This window comes from Ruditapes philippinarum, unplaced genomic scaffold, assembly GCF_026571515.1.
Source record: "Ruditapes philippinarum isolate M1 unplaced genomic scaffold, ASM2657151v2 ctg6964_1_1_1_1, whole genome shotgun sequence".
In the NCBI taxonomy this organism is placed as follows: Eukaryota; Metazoa; Mollusca; class Bivalvia; order Venerida; family Veneridae; genus Ruditapes; species Ruditapes philippinarum.
In genome coordinates this window covers 10,906-29,165 of record NW_026855934.1, presented here as the reverse complement: position 1 = coordinate 29,165, position 18,260 = coordinate 10,906, and the positions used below count along the sequence as shown (strand labels likewise).

General features: G+C 32.4%; 1 long non-coding RNA gene across 1 annotated transcript; it reads right to left on the bottom strand.

Annotated features, from left to right (window-relative positions):
• Positions 1-10,603: 10,603 nt before the first annotated feature.
• LOC132744904 (uncharacterized) lies at positions 10,604-12,089 on the bottom strand. Its single transcript, XR_009627762.1, has 3 exons — positions 11,931-12,089; positions 11,219-11,313; positions 10,604-10,819 (listed from the first exon to the last, which is right to left on the bottom strand). It is a non-coding gene; the product is annotated as an uncharacterized LOC132744904 (long non-coding RNA).
• Positions 12,090-18,260: the final 6,171 nt, after the last annotated feature.

Below are 18,260 nucleotides of genomic sequence, written 5' to 3'. Positions count from 1 at the left end.
TTGGTATGGTAGTGCTGAAGAAAAAAGTATTATGCAGCTCGTGAAATGTAACAAATATAATAAAACAAAACCTTGACACATACTGTTTATAGACGTGTAAATAAAATATTCAGCTGATGAAAAGTAACAAAAATTATACACAAAACCTTGGCACATAGAAATACTGTTTATAGACGTGTAAACAAAATATGCAGCTGATGAAAAGTAACAAATAGTTTGTACCAGTTTGTAAAAATAACCAGCTTCATTTCACATATCTTCATCAACAATAACAATTAAGGCAAGAAATAACAATAGTATTTACAATATAATGCATTTCAATTGTTAATATCAATAGTTATACTGTTATAGTAACCTTTTGTGAAACGTTACTGTTGGAATCAGTTTTCTGTGTGCTAATATCATTCTCAGTAAGAATTTCATTAATCTTTTATCTAATTTTCAATGGTTTATCGAAGTACACGTTGAATTTTATCCTGACTCACTAGCCAGTCTGTGAAAAAAATCATCGAATTTGATAACTGGATAAAATTAAAAAAAGTTGACCAAGTATACTGAAAGCCGGAAAAAAATATGACGACAAGTCATTAAAATGACTTCATCTTTGCGATGCTTCCTGATAAAAAGTTTCCTAAAAAAAGAATTATCCTATATATTACAGAACAGTAATTAATTATGGATATATTCCTTTAAAAAATGTGAAATAATACTGATTTAACGAAATTATTTTCAAAGATCAAATTTGTTGTGAAGGAGTTCATTTAACAAATTGTCAGTAAATAATAGTTGTTTCAGTAATTTATCTGATATTATCAAAGTTTTAACAATAACAAAAATAAAGATTACAAGAAGCATCATTGTAAAGTATTTCAACTTGATTTTAAAGGTTAATACCATATCTATATATGTGTTCCCTGTTAGTGTTAAGTTTGGATAAGATGTTATAATTGTATTGATCAGACTGAGTATCAAAAACAATCTCCAAGCATTTAATGTCTTGATTTAAATAGTAACAATGTTTAATGAAAACAAACAACAACAGCATGTAGACAACAGAAAAACAGCATATAATGTCAACAACAAACATAACATAGCAGCAGAATAAACTGACTAGAAGGCAAACAATTTTGCATTTACAAGAAAGACATGCTATGCTGATGACCTCAAACATTAAAATTAGCAACAAAAAGTATAACAAGATATACAAATGAGCCGCTTACTGTAGTTCTGACCCTTATCACATTTAAAATACTTTGATATCTATTGACTTTCAATCATTGGAATAACTTATATGCCGATGAAGAAAAGGTTTGAAAATGTAAAATAAAAGTCATTCATTTTATGCTTTTGAGTGTATTACTGATGTATCCGTGAAAATTATATTTGATAATTTCACAGTGAAAATGATCCAAATTTCAAATTTTTCAATGACAAGACTATTTTTTAAAGATTTTCCCCATGTGGTACCTTAATATCATTTTTGCTGAAAATTCTGACATTCTCAGGACTGCTTCGAGACTAACCTATCCAAATAATATTCCTCTGAATAAAACAAAATTAATTTTCCTCCCATATAATACACAACTTTTAAAAACGGCCGCCGCTTACATTTCACAAAGCCAGGTCATACATAAATTTGCCTGAGTAACAGAAATAAGGTGGGATGGTGTGACTTTTTCTTCTAGAATTGGTTGTTTTTATTATTAAAACAAGCGATCATTCATATTTTTTTCATAAAATTAATAAAATCATTGCAACGTTGATTGTCAATCTTTTTTTCAGCCCAAGACTTCCTGTATTTAAGAGAAATTGGACTTAAGGTAGTACACCCCTAATGGTCACTATAAGGAACTGTAAAATTGACAACATAGGACAGTTATATGCCTTAAATGTCACCTGTATGCAAAATTTAAACAAAATTTACCGTGTGGTTTATGAGTTATGGACATTTTTCTTAACTTAAACTTTGCCATTAAAAGGGTTTTTCAGAAATGAGGAAACTCTAAATAATCTATAATATCATCATTATGAAAAATGTTTTCCTATTGCTCATTGTTAAGAAACAAATAATGACGTTTAGGTAACAAATTAAAGAAGCAAAATGATTGTTTTTAAACTAAATGTTTTTGATATGTATAATAATGTAACCCTATCCCACCCACTTTTAACACTTATTTCACCATTTCCATGTGTAAAAAGCCTTATTTAAAATATTCCTAAAATTTTGCACAATGAGGGGCTGTTTTCAAAGTTTGCCTAAATTTTCTTAAATGTATATTGGTTGGTCTTGCAAAATATAAAATACTTTTACCGTGTAGTTTTTTATTTTATTAACCTTTGAAAATATATGGTATCATATTTGCTATTAAATTTGGCATTATTTAGTAAAAAAATATCTACTAAAATTATATTATTAAAATGAAACACTTTTTTCTTCCATTAGGGGTCTGGGAGATTAATAAAATATGTTAAAAAGAAAAAAAAAGAAAGAAAAAAAGTTACCCCTTCTGGGGTTCGAACCCACGCCCCTCAGTTTCAATACACTTTACAGTGATTCTAGCCTATTTCAAAGTGGAGATAGTGCATTAGGGGTGTACTACCTTAAATTCAACTATAATTGATGTTAACAGTGGGGAAAACAGATTTAATATTAAAGTTAATATTGAAGAAATTTCATTAGCATAAAATAAAAAGACACTTTATTGTTTGTTGTGTAAGATCATGTAATTTTATATCATTGAAGGACTTTTAAAAAACAGTATTGTCACAAGTGGCATAGCAAACAAACAAATATCCTCTATAGATTTGCATTTTTTAAAATAAAAACATGTGTTGTCACTTCCTTCATTTGCTTCAGGTAAGGTCCCGGACACTTTGTTTCTTGCTTTCCTTCCCCCATCACGGTCCCGCACCCCAGCCAGCCACTTTGAAACCTTTTATTTCTACATCCTTCCTCGTTGCAGTCTTTGTCGGCAAGTTCCTTTGAACACATTCTATAAAACAAGCATCCTTATCCTTAAAGAATGAAATGAAATGCAGTGAAATGTAGGTATTGAAACCATTCAAAGGTCATAAGTCACCTTGTAGCATTTTGAGCAGTATAAATTGGAATATAAACTAATTCTGGTATGTTTTAACAAATATAGATGTTTGTGTCCCGGCTTTACATAGCTTTTAACAATATTTCTGTGATATCGCTGCAGTCAGTTGTAAGCTGAGATCATCTTATCGGTGTATCAGTAAAGAATGTTAAGGTAAGCAAATACTTTGCTTTACAGGAAGGTGATTTCTGCTTATATTATGCATCACAACACAATGCATGGGATCAAAAACACACAGCATGTAAAATATTCTCTCTTACTAATTTCCGTAAAAGCTAGTCAAGGGACTGATATACAGTCAACTTCTAATGTCAAATATCTAGGTGCAACACTTTGATCAGTCTCTCTCTGGTGAAGCAATGGCAAGTTCTATTATTAAAAAGGCCAATGCAAGGTTAAAGTTTCTGTATAGAAAACGTGATTATCTCACTTTTCACACTAAAAAACTTCTGGTTATGGCCCTCATCCAATGTCATTTTGATTATGCATGTTGTTTCTTGTTTCCTGGGTTACTAAATACTGGAAGGATAAACTCCAAGTCACACAAAATAAATTGATAAGATTTGTTTCTAAATCTTGGTTATAGGTCACATATTGATAATGAACACTTTAAAATTTTAAATTGGCTACCTGTCCAGAAAAGAGTTGATCAAATCATTCTATGTAATGTTTTTAAAATAAAACATGGACTTGCCCCTGAATATATGGGAGAAAACTTTATTCCACTAGATTCTGTTCATACTTACAGGACCAGGTCAAGTGAAAGTGGTTGTTATATGCTACCTAAGGTCAAAGGTTTCGGATCAAAGTCTTTTGCTTACAATGGATGTGTATTGTGGAATAAACTACCCTCTTTCTATTAGGATGGAATCAAAATTGTACAATTTTAAATTATCTGTTAAAAACATTTACTGAATGGGTAATTATCTCTTTTAAGGGTGTCTATCCTCTAGTCTTAATATTTATTATTTTTATTAATTTATTTTAATTTGAAAATTTTATGTATACTTTTTGTCTTTCTTTAATTTAAAACTGTGATAAGTCATTTTTCATGCCTCTCTTTGTCAAAACCATCAGTATCTAAGGACCACAATGGAAATAAGAGATTAAGTTCTCTTTCTTGTGTTATCCCTGGTATGATGTTTTTGATATGGTGCATTTCTTTACATTGATATTTGTTTTTATTGTTTTATCATGTATTGGATATGTTTTTACCATGCTATTTACTGAATACTGAAATAAATCTATCTAAATCTATCTATCTATCTATCTATCATTTTCCTTCATTAAAGCGATACCCGAAGACACAGTAACAAGATCTTGGATAATATATCTATTTTGAAGACACCACTTTGCAAATTCGTAAAATATCACTTACTATACAATACATTCAGTATCTAGAGGCCCCCCCCCCATTTTTTTCTTTCCCTTCAGCAACTTCATATTGTTCATTCTTGCCAGTTCATTTGACATGGTTTCTTTCATCAAGCCGTCAACAGTTTCCCGCACATCTGCCCACCAAACATTGAGAGGAACCGCACCTTAAATAAAGCAGAACATAAACTTTTTAATGTTAATTTTAACACTGCTAAGTGATGGGCTGCAAGTCACCAAATGACAAATAATTGTCAACTGGACCTCAAAAACATGATCTGTCAAGAAAACTGTTTGGATTTACAAGTTAAAAGATCTTTCCTCATATATTTACAGCCTAGGACAACACCTTAGTGACTTGTACCTTTATGTTTGTCCCCTCCACCGAGTGTTATGGGGCACATTATCATTGTTTTTTAACACAAAAGTTTATACAATATCAACAGAATAATGTTTGATATTATAATAACAGCTCAATTCCTGGATTTTGTGGGTACTAGTCATTTTCCTGTTATTTTGAAAGCTGCCAGCATTTTGATTAATGAATTGACTGTCTTGTCCTAATAAATAATCAATGTTGAAAACGAGGCCAACTGCCCATGTCTTGTGCTCATGGCTATTATAGCATATCTAAATAATAAGATAACTGTGTCAATATGAATAAAAAAATTGAAAGATGCCAGTTTTTAATTCCGAAATTAATGCAGCAAGGTGTTTGTCCACTCTGCAATATTTTCCAACATAAATATAGCAGAATGATAATACATTATCATCAAGTAGTGCTGACCACAGACCATTATGTTATTTCGCTTTTAAGCCAGTGGATATGGGGTATACTTTTTTCAGTTACTAATGGAGCAACATACATGACTAACACTATGCTTACCACAGATGACAGCATTGTTTGATCTCCCAGAAGCTCATCGAATGCTTCCATCTGCTCAGGAGAACGAATAGGGAATGAGATATCTTTCGGAAGCTGCAGCGGTTGGTCATCTGCTGCTGACCTTGACAACAATCGCTGCATCATCCTCTTAATTTCACGATTCTTCTCTCGCATTGTCTCCAAGACTCGGAGAATCTGCGTAACAGCAGCTGAAAAAAAAAGGATTCATAATTCTAGGCCATATACTTTTAGAGCTATGTGAATTACAAATGAAAAAAATCCAGTATTTTAAATTTTTCCTTGGCTTCAACAGTAATTAACGCTAAAATCTCAAAAGGATTGTTGAGTGTGCAAGGTCACAAAATGTGAAAATGATAAGAAATCATGTATATAAACTTAATATATTTTTTGAGCTAGGCATGTCATTTGGTGAAAATAAACATTTCTCGACTCTTCCACGGGACGCGTAACATTAAATAACAGTAGTGGGGTCAGGCAAGAATAGGCAGCACAAATTCACATCATGATAAAGACTAACACAAGTAATCATCAATTTCTTTTGATATATTTTTTAAACTAGGGCCGTCACAAGGTGAAACTTTTCATTTTTGGCTGTGTCACTCAAACCAGCTTGTTATAACATTTATTGACTTGTTTTTTGAGGATAGAACATTTAATAAGTATTGTACTGTAATTATGTATAAATTTACAGCTCCGAAGTTTATACCTATTACTGGGCCCAAGTATCTGCCCACGGGAAGGCGTATCAGAAGCACCTTGTATTGGAGACAGCACTTTGCACAGCACTGCTGGCCTCTGCGCAATGCCTGTGCCAGCATAGAGCAAGGCGGGGGGTGAAAGTAGGCTTCGTGACCTGTTTGGGGCGTTGTTGCGTTGGCTCAGTTATAAACTGTTGGGGTGGCCTCTCTGTGATCATGTCTCATTATTCATCCGTGCCACTATCCGATTCATACAGACTTTTGATGGCCTATTTAACAATAAAAATGAAAAATTACATCTAACTAAGTTATTATGAAAGTGGGCCCGTAAATTCAAGAAAAATGTCGCAAATTAAAATGACAAGAACCGAACTATGTCACCTATCGCGAAATTACATGACAAAGGGCAAAAAAAAAAAATAAAAATGAGGTTTACAAGCTTACCTACACACACAATATAGTGTGTAAAGGATAATAATATGAAAGGTCGTTATACGAAATCGTGAGTTAAATGTTCCGAATTGAAATATTGTTTTGGTGTACAATTTTACAATTTAACGTAACAATACACAATTTGATTTTAAGCGGCAGCGGAAATCACGGTTGCGCATGCTCGAAATAAATTTTTCATCAAATGCTGATTTTTATAAATTATTTCTGAATTTATTAGTCTAAAAACACTTTTTTATAATTAGATTATAAAAATTAAACCAATATAAAAAACTAAACAAATTAATTTCTCGCACCTGCTCAGGCATGCTTATATTTATCGGGTTGCCCAAATGGGACCCATGGCTTGTATATATGTTAATGCTACGATTTTTATATAAGATAATAGCAACATTTATGCCAAGCGTGGTCACACTATAACTCAAAGTGAACACAGAATCTCTAAAGAAATAAATAAATGAAAAATCATTTTTCCTTAAAGTGCTGTAATATGGGACCCATATGGGTCCAATATGGGCGTACCCAAATGGACTTGCCCATATTGGTCCCATATAGGTCCAATATGGGCAAACCCATATGGGCTTGCCTAGATATAGCCCATATGGGACCCATATATGCATGTTTGCTGGGAAGTACTTAATCAGTAACGATTTTCATTTTGGACACAAGAAAACAGAGTTTATGTAATTTCAGGTACCCCCTAGAAGTGCTCAACAATATTAGCAAACATAATGTTATCTCGCAATGCCTGCGGCCGCATGTACAGTAGTTCTTTACTCAGTATCTTATTTCTCATTTCCATATCATTCACACGTGATGTAGCAAGTAACAATTCAAAGCTTCTGTAGATTCTCCTTTCTCAGGCACGATATTTATTCTTTCAGGTGTTCTCTTATTTCATCTTGGATATAATTCCACATTTTAGTTATATATAAATCAAGAAATGGGGTAGTTGACGGTATTGCTTAATCAACATCATCATTCATCACGTTAAAAAGATCCTGGTTCCTGATTGAATAGGCTATTGAATGCTGAATATGTTCTATAGTTTTAAGTTTGTTAAATATGGGAACCATAAAGGCCGTTTAATAGGGCATATTTTCAACATATACCTAGTGTTGATCTGCTTCTAGATTTGAGATAAAGAGATTGAATCCTATGATATTTACATAAAAAGTTGCAGATGACAATTCAGTTACAACAAGGGTAAAAATAGCAAAAAGTTTTTAGTTTACAAAACAGCTCATAATAACCAGGTTACTGTTTCTTGAGAATGTTTTCTTATTTTTTTGCCCTGTTTTATAGCAGAACAGAACAGATACAACAAAATGCAATATTACGCCTCATAAGAAACTGTATGTTTAAGTGTTGCAAGACAACGGTTTGTTTTGTTTGTTTTTGTTTTGTTTTTTACAAAAAAAGCTCCAGTACTCAGACATCTCATAAGTCAAACCCCATTCCTCTCACGAACGAAATACGGCAATTGAACAATTTTATCTGATGAAACTGTACCAAATAGTTTGTTTGTTTCGTTTGCTTGTTTTTGTTGTTGTTGTTCTTTTTTTTTGGGGGGGGGGTTGATTGATTGATTGATTGTTGTTTGGTAGTTGGTTGGTTGGTTGGTTGGTTGTTTTGTTGGTTGGTTGGTTGGTTGGTTGGTTGGTTGGTTGGTTGGTTGGTTGGTTTGTTGGTTAGTTTACGCTTTATAAAGAGTCTATATCACATGTTTTCAGTATTTTCTTGTAAATTAAAATATCTTTTACACACACTGTAGCCTCAGTTTTAGGCGCCTTTCTCTAACATATTGACTATAATGTCGGTACGCAAGGTCCAATAGGCTAAAACTGTCCTTATTCATCATGGTCGATATTATGGTAGATACATTTTCTATAGTCATTTATTCGCAAATCGAGAACAGGAAAATAGGGATAGTTTGTTTTTTGTTGTGGTTTTAGGTTTGTTTGTTGTTTTTGTGTATGTGTGTGACTTTGGTTGCTTTATGTGTGTGAATTTTGTTGTTATTGTTTGGGTTTTTGTGCTGTTGTTGGGGTTTTTTGTTGCGGAGTTATTGGGGGGATTTATATATATAATATAGATATATTTTTCATTAATAAATTCTAAATGAATTTAAAGGGACTACTAAGAGGAAATGAAGTTATATTTATCTGGCTTATTTTATAAATTGGTACTTACTCACTTTAGGCTAAATAATTAGAGTGACAAGTAATATGTCGTTTGCATTTAAACTCAAACAAACAATACAACGAAAGAAGTCAATGCTCTAGAGTGTGGACTTTTGTATTTCTTTTATTGATGATTTGTCATTTGCTTAATTACCATATATCTGTTATAATTATTATTAAGGCAATCATTTTACTTAACAGATTGGCGTATTTGCAAAGAATAATGTCACTGCTACCTCTAATGAATTGCATTAATAAAAGATTGTTATTTTATTACCAATTAAATGTCATGGGAGACATTTACATAAAATGTGATTGATTGATGTAATAACTGTACATGTTTCAATCATAATCAAGTAGAATGATAACACAATATATATTCATTCTCGAGATAAATAGAGGATATTGAATGAGTGTAGGTTCAATACTGAATTTATTGCACGAGTTGAATAATATTATATTATGCGAGCATCTGGCGAGCATATAATGTTATTTTATTTAACGAGTGCAATGAATTCAGTTATGAACTTACACGAATTGAATATTCTATTTATCACATACACAAAATAAATACCGTTTAAAGTGAAATAAGAGTCATTTTTCATTGACGCACCTATAGTATCACAATAACATTTAGCGCGTCTTTACCCTGTGTTGTATAACGCTAATGATATCACGTCAAAATATATGCACGGCTGTGCAATACCATATATTAGGCAAAATCGGCACGGGTGTGTGATAAAACGTGTTACTATTAACTTAACGTTTTGTTAATAAGGTTTAAATATGGTCAAATAAAAAGAGATAAAGCAAATACTAGTATGTCATCAGATAGAGATTCAACTAAGCGTTAAGGACAAAGCAGTATGTGCTTTAAACATATTTATACAAATTGTCACCATTGTCTTAAATTTCATAGCGAACAATTTCCAGTAAGGTACATATAAATGTACCTTTATGATCTAACATTACTTTAAGTTCAGGCTATATTTATTTAAGCTTTAATCTTTCTTAGGCTCATCTTTTATTACAGAAATACAACACAGCAGCTAAACTTAACTAATGTTTTATCTCATCTTGTGTTTATCCAAACAAAAAAGCCCTAAACAAAAAGTTAAAGCCATCTTTATCAAGAAGAGTAGTCTGCATCTCCATCTTTAGTGGAAATATGAAATCGAATATTTGTAATTTTTACAATACTATAAGAACTTTTTATCTAGATATTATAAATCTTTAACCTGCTGCTAATGTATTTGTTCAAATTTGAGTTTGAAACATCCCTTTGAAAATTAATGGATTCAAAGTGGAGCTAGCAACCGTATAGAACGTAGGTACGAGCGTGCATCAGGCTCGCTTTGCTCTATACTTGCAAGCACGTAAGATGTTTCTACTGACGTATAAAATGCAGCTTGGACATATCCGACTTATGCCTTAGAATGTAGACTCTGTACATTTAACCACTTGAGCTCAAGAAGACACTCAAACCGGTTATGAAATAATTTTTCATTATTATCCATTATTGGTTTAAAACCATTCGTATTACCGAATTCACAACGGCGGTATGCTTTGTTATTGCTTTGGTAAAGTGGGTTCAGTATTGGATAGGTAAATATAATAGGTTCCATGTTATGGTCGCTTGATAGACATATTGTATGATTGCGGATCGAATGCTATTGCGCAAAAAGTTAGTATCTTTTGGGCAGTTCCTCTACTCTACCTGTTCAAATGGTAATCTGGCTACGTAGACATGCATTCACGAGGTATGTGATCTCTCTTAGAAGATCGGTAGATTGATAAAGTTGCACACAGTCGTAAAAACTTTTAAATCGACGAACACATGAAGACTAAAGAAATCATGTAGTTTTTATCCTAGACAATAACAACGTAACATAATGTATCACATTTATTATCAAATTTCATTTCATTTGTGTTTTTATGTATGATCAGGGGGAAAAGCGTAAAAAAAGAAAAAGAAAGTTGTAGATTTAAATTAATTGCGTATTTTATCTTGATTCTTTGCTGACGCCATTTTTGTTGGTAACACTGGTATTGGTCAATTGTTGTTCTTGACGCAATCCTTTGGTACTAATATGGTCTTAGGTACCGCTAAATAAAATCAGGTAAAATTATAAATTAACAAATTGTAGCTACATTGGTTTTCATCTAAAACTGAATAAAACAGTGAAATAAAGTATTAAATACAATTATAGAGTTTTTTTAAAACAAATCTCTGTAACGGCTGAATAATTTAATTCAAGTAAATGTTTTTTTAAACGTGTTTTTATAACAAACTTGTATATCTATGTTAATGATTATTATTAGATTATAAATGCTTTGAATATTTATTGAATAATTGTCTGCCATGTTTGTTCATCAATGTTGATAACTTCTCTTAAGCATGTGTATCATTTTGAAAAGTACTAACATTGTAAATTGTATTTGTGATTGTATTAAAATTGCACCTATTACTTTTTAAAAAGATTGATAAAAGACAGATAAACTCACCGGACAACATCTTCTCATTACAGGGTAACTGCTACAGTACCCACAGAAACGAGTGCCACCTGGACAGTATCCGTAATAACAATCACCATATTGAGCTGTAGAGATAATGATTCGTTATGCTTCATTTTGAGCTAAGTTCCGGTACATACAAAAAATATCAAATAAATTAAATAGAACATAATAAACTCAGATATATGGACAATTGTCCGTTTATAGTAATTGTAGAGTAAATAGCGACAGCCAAGATCAGCGACAGACATCAGTATAAAGACTTTCACTGCTCGTCTGAAACTTTGACATCTTCGGACGTAAATATCGCATAATGGCAAGCAGAAATACAGTAAGTTACCTTTAAGTTATATGTGGCACAGTAACACGAAACTGCTATTCAGTTTTTTATACCATAGTTTTATAATTTATGAAGTTTCTATAGTTTGCATTTCAATTCATCATTGGGGCCATTACCATTCAGTGAAGAAGAATTCATATTCTACATCCTTCCTTTTTGAAGAAACAAAATTCGTAACAACTCCTATACCTTTAATATATAGAACTCATAGCAAGTAAGAGACGTGGTGCCTTGGCGCATAATGAATGTTGCGGATATTGTAAACAAGAACTGATAAACGCACAACCAATGCATCAAAATATCATTATCAAGAAAATAATGTATGTACTTTTGAACACTAACATAATTACTTATTGTACGTACCTTCAGCAACTTCAGGCAGAATTGAAATCGCCAAAAACCCAACAAGAAATAACAGCAATAAAAGTTTAGCCATTCTTACGAAATATTTCCAAACACGTAGAAAATCCAAGGATGCTATGTGTAAATATTGAGTCCCTAAAGACTTATATATATATACTGTACCTGTGTCATAATGTATAGCATTTTTGTCCAATGTTTAATTGATGAGTTACCAGACCGCAGAGGTTTAAAGCAATAATTAATTATAAATGACTGAAGATCATGCATAGAATATATACGTATTTTGAAAGATATGCATATTGTAAATGTTAATAAAGCTTGATTCTAAAGATTAAAATTTAAATTTGCTGAGTAACGTATCATAATTTCATCTGATCAGTTTAACAAAAGCAGTAAACTGGAAATAGATAGATATATACCAAATAATGCAGATTGCTATCTTTGATCCGCTTTTCTGACATACTAGCAATGTTCAAGAATGATGCTACATTTATAACAACACTGAAAGAGCAAGGCTTGTTTAAATTGATCTATCTAATTATTCCATTTCACCTGCAAGTGACAGAAATTTGGAAAATGGCAACAATGTTACAAGGCATAATAAGAATATATATTTACAAAGAATATACTAGTACGTGCTTCATGCTACTTTTTATAAGTGTGCTGCCATAATGCTAATTACCGTTTGTTTGCAACCCGGGATAAGACAGGGAATACCCATATTTGCCTAGTTCCAGAGAAGTAGTTCTTTTACCAAAGTGTAAGTGTTCAATCTTAAATAGAAACCTTAGCACTGTGAATAAGGCATTTACGGTATTCACAACTAAACGTTGCAATTTTTCATTACATGCATTATTAGTTTTTTTTTCTGGAAGAACTTGTTCCGAACAGGTACTAGACTAATGGTTTGCGGGTGTTAAGAAATCATGAGTGGACCAATTACAATCTCACGAGCTACCGAATAACTTAGCCATTTTGACCAGGTACTGACATCAAAGAAGAATTCAAAACGTTTAGGATGCAATTATTAAATAGTTTTACATTGAAGACTTACTTGTATTATACAGGGCTTGTGTTGGCTATAATGTATTACCTTGAGATTTTTTGAAAATTTTTCCCTCAAACATGTTTTTAGTGGATGATAAATAATGTATCACACCGCAGAGGTTTAAAGCAATAAGTAATTAAAATGAGTGTCTATTGTCGCTAAATATAACATACGTATCTTGATAAATAAATAACCATACAAAAACTGACTGTTTATACAATGTTCCCGAATATTAAATTTGATAAATAAACTATAAATATGTAAATGCAGAAAGAAATTAAATTGCAATTAAAATATAGTTGTGAAGATTAACATATGGTAATTTAAAACAGCTTACTGGCAAAAACACATTTACATATAATTCAGATTTTTGATTGGTTGAAACTAGTTATGGTCAACAATAACTGTCAACGCTACGTTTATAATCACTGTTGAATGAATGCTTTTAGAAATTTGCCAATCGTATCATTCGATTTATACATAGACATTAAGATTTGTGGGGGGGGGATAATTATCAGAAATAGATACTTATTCCTATCGGAGTCATTTCTTTTCCCCTCTTGATCGAATTTAGCTTATGAACATTTTGGTTCTGAACGAGTTCTTCCAGAAAAAAAACTAATAATGCATGTAATGAACAATTGCAACGTTTAGTTGAGAATACCGTAAATGCCTTATTCACAGTGCTAAGGTTTCTATATATGATTGAACACTAACTCTTTGGTAAAAGAACTACTCAGGAATTAGGCAAATATGGGTATTCCCTATCTTATCCCGGGTTGCAAACAAACGGTCATTAGCATTATGGCATTAAGCTTAAGAATCCTCATACTAAGTTGAATAATAACAAAATAATGATCTATATCTCTCAGTGTTGTCAACATACTTACCAGTACTTTCAGAAATAATAAGGTAAAGACATGAGACAGAAAGTATCACACAATATGTTGAAATATTTTCAGAAATGCTGGAAACATGGATCAAGTGAAGTACTGAAAATGAAATACTAAGCAAAGGATAATATAGATATATATTTACAGATCGATAGTTAATTCAATCATGAGCCCATTTGCAACGCGTTTTATGTTCAGCCATTATGCAAAATAAAAATGATTATTGTGGAAAAACGGTATGATGGAGTGATCTGAAAATATGCACGACAGTTGGTTCAAAAACCTCGGTCGAGTTCCTATAATACTGATATATGGCTAAAGGCAACAACACAGAGAAATTATCTTCTTATTAAGAATTAAATTTCAAAAGCCAACCAATACATAAGCATCCTTAACGACATAATTTTGTTAAAATCCCGTAAAAAATAAAGGAAGATTGATACAAAATAAAGGAAATATTTCATATGTTTCAAAAGAAGCCATGATTTCACTTTTAATGATTGAATTCAATTGTTCTTTAAAATTTATTTCTAGAAATAAAGGAGATGAATAACCACACGTGTACTTTTCTTCTTTGTAAAAATGACATTTTCTGTCAAGAATTATTCAGTCATGAAACCCTGAATTTATGCCGAAGGGCACTAAGTGTCAGTAGCTCTGCAAACAGAAATCCATTCACATTCCAGGAAAACACTTCATGTTCCTCCTCAGCTCATCGCTTTTCTCTACTTCCATGTATATTCTTACATATTCTCTACTTCCCTGTATATTCTCCCATATTTTCTACTTCCATGTATATTCTCCCATATTCTCTTCGGGATGACTTCCCTACAATTTTTCGAAACCTCTTAAGGGAACTAACGGTTCATGGATTAAATAGTATATAACATTTGAAAGGTCCCCGCTTCCCGCTTTTCCTTACTCACTCATTTTCTTTGAAAATATAGTTAGTTACTTTGTATCTTAATTAATTATCTCTCCCAATTTGTATATCCTTTCATATTTAGTTTGCCGTACTTAATCAGTAACGGTTTTCATTTTGGACACAAGAAAACAGAGATAATATGTTTCCAGGTGCCCCCTAAGAGTGCTCATGATATAACCAAACATAATGTTATCTCGCAATGCCTGCGGCCGCATGTACAGTAAATCTTTACTCAGTGTCTTATTTCTCATTTCCATATCATTCACACGTGATGTAGCAAGTGACAAAGCTTCTGTAGATTTTGCTTTCTCATGCACGATATTTATTCTTTCAGGTGTTCTCTTATTTTCATCTTGGATATAATTCCACATTTTAGTTATTTATGAATCAAGAAATGGAGTAGTTGACGGTATTGCTTAATTAGGCTGATCAAACTCAGAAAAAAACTCCACAAGTAAAAAATTGCTGGGAAATGCAGCAATGTGATTGTCACGGCGAAAAAAAGAAAAAACACAAAAAAACAGTTATAAGTATAATGTTAAGGTATCTCCAAATAGCATTGAGTTTAATTGACAGGTTAACTTGTTAAGAAGGTTTTTAAGTATTGTAATGTAACTTTTTTCAATTTTGCCGTGTTGGGCTTTCTTTAGGGATTCTGTATTTATCTATTTTGTTACAAGAGCCATGCATATGTAGTAGAGCAGAATAATTTATCATTCTTGTGTACTGCATACCTCTTGAGTGAGATCTATCCACATATGAAGTTTCATGTTGATATCTCAAAGGCTAGTGTAGTTATGCTCTGGACGAAATTAAGTATGAAAAGTAACAAAGGGCAATACCTGAAAAATAATGCACGGTAGGTGTGTGCCGCACTCCTCCTCAATGAGATTTATCCACCTATGAAGTTTCACGTTAATACCTCTAACACTGTTTGGGATAAGCTCAAAAATAACAAAGGGCAATAACTCAAAAATTATAAAGGGTATCATTCTTGCGCACAACATTCCTCCTCAATAAGATCAATCCACCAATGAAGTTTCATGTTGACATCTCAAAGACCTTTTGAGTTATGCTCCACTCAGGTGAAAAATTAAGTATGAAAAAGTACAAAGGGCAATTACTCAAAAACTATGAAGGATAGAGTCATCACTCTTTTGCACTGCACACCTCCTGAGTGAGATCTATCTACCTATGAAGTTTCATGTTGATATTTCAATGGCTTTTGTAGTTATGAAGTTGTAACCTCTAACAATTTTTTAAATAAGCTAGCTCCGGACAAACAGAGGGCTATAACTCAAAAATTATAATGGGTAAAGTTATCATAACAGAGGGCTATAACTCAAAAATTATAATGGGTAAAGTTATCATTTTTGTGCACAACATTCCTCCTTAATAAGATTTATCCACCTATGAAGTTTCATGTTGACATTTCACAAGCTTTTTTAGATATATGCTCCACTCAGGTGAAAAATTTAGTATGAAAAATAACAAAGGGCAATAACTCAAAAATATGAAGGGTAGAGTTATCACCTCCTGAGTAAGATCTATCCACCTATGATGGTTCATGTTATATCTCAAAGGCCTTTGTAGTTATACTCTGGGACAAAAATTAAGTATGAAAAAAAGGGCAATAACTGAAAAACAATGCACGGTAGGTTATCATTCTTGCGTGCTGCAATCCTCCTCAATGAGATCTATCCACCTATGAAGTTTCAAGTTATTCCCTCTTACACTTTTGAGATAAGCTCCGGACAAAAAGTATGAAAAATAACAAATGTCAATAACTCAAAAATTATAAAGGGTAGAGTTAACATTCTTGTGCACAACATTCCTCCTTAATAAGATATATCCACCTATGAAGTTTCATATTGACATTTCAAAAGCCTTTTTAGAGATATGCTCCACTCAGGTGAAAAATTTAGTATGAAAAATAAAAAAGGGCAATAACTCAAAAATTATGAAGGGTAGAGTTATCATCCTTATGCACTGAACACCTCTTGAGTGAGATCTATCTATATATGAAGTTTCATGTTGATATCTCAAAGGTTTTTGTAGTTATACTGTGGACAAAAATTTAGGGCAATAACTGAAAAATAATGCACGCTCGGTTATCACTCTTGTGTGCAGCACTCCTCCTCAATGAGGTCTATCCACCTATGAAGTTTCAAGGTGTTACCTCTAACACTTTTTGAGATATGCTCCACTCAGGTGAAAAATTTAGTATGAAAAATAACAAAGGGCAATAACTCAAAAAATACATGTATGAAGGGTAGAGTTATCACCTCCTGAGTAAGATCTACCTCTAACACTTTTTGAGATATGCTCCAGACAAAAAGTATGAAAAATAACAAATGTCAATAACTAAAAAATTATAATCAGTACAGTTATCATTCTTTCGCACAACGTTCCTCCTCAATAAGATCAATCCACCGATGAAGTTCATGTTGACATCTCAAAGATTTTTTTTAGTTATGCTCCACTCAGGTGGAAAATAAAGTATGCAAAATTACAAAGGGCAATTACTCAAAAACTATGAAGGGGTGCAGTTATCACTTTTTTGCACTGCACACCTCCTGAGTGAGATCTATCTATCTTAAAGGCTTTTTGAGTTATGCTCTGGACAAAAATTGAGTTTGAAAAATAACAAAGGGCAATAACTGAAAAATTATGTAGGGTAGAATCATCATTGTTGTGCACTGTACTTCTCCTAAATATGATTTATCCACCTATGAAGTTTCAAGTTGATACCTCAAATACTTTTTAAGATATGGTCCGGACTAAAATGAGGACGGAAGGACAGACTGAAGGAAGGACAGGCGGACGGACGGAGACTAATTTTATATCCCCAACCGCCTTTTCGGCGGGGGATAATTAAACATTTTCCAGCTTATAGGTAAAGGAAACTCAGAATTTTACTCACAATAATGAGACATGAATTCTGAATGAAGTTCAGAAGATTTTGTGTAAAAGACTGATTTACGGACCAAATTAAGTTATTGTACAACCTGGTATGGTAAATGCTTACTGTGAAACGCATATGGAAAACGAAGTCTCATTTTAGGGAAAAAATGTTTTATTGCGCAAGAAAATGAAATTATTCAAAAAAGACAACAAGAAAAGCATTGATGCAAAGCATCAAAGGGCGACGCCAAAAGAATTTGACCTAAATACTTAACAAAAGATGTGTACTTTATAGCTGTACCATTTCCTGTGACCTGGAGGCTAGGCCCAGTTTAAGTTGAAACTTAAACCAACAAGAATAGACACTGTCTTGCCAAGATGCAAAGACAATTTATAGTCAATTAACCAATCTTAAGATTTATTTTACCAGATACAAAGATACCTGAGTCATCATCATATAATCACATGCACGAGTATCGAACCTGGGAAGAAAATTTTATCATATTTTTTCTTCCCAGGTCTGATACTTGTACCTGTGCATATAATAAAGCTTAGTATTG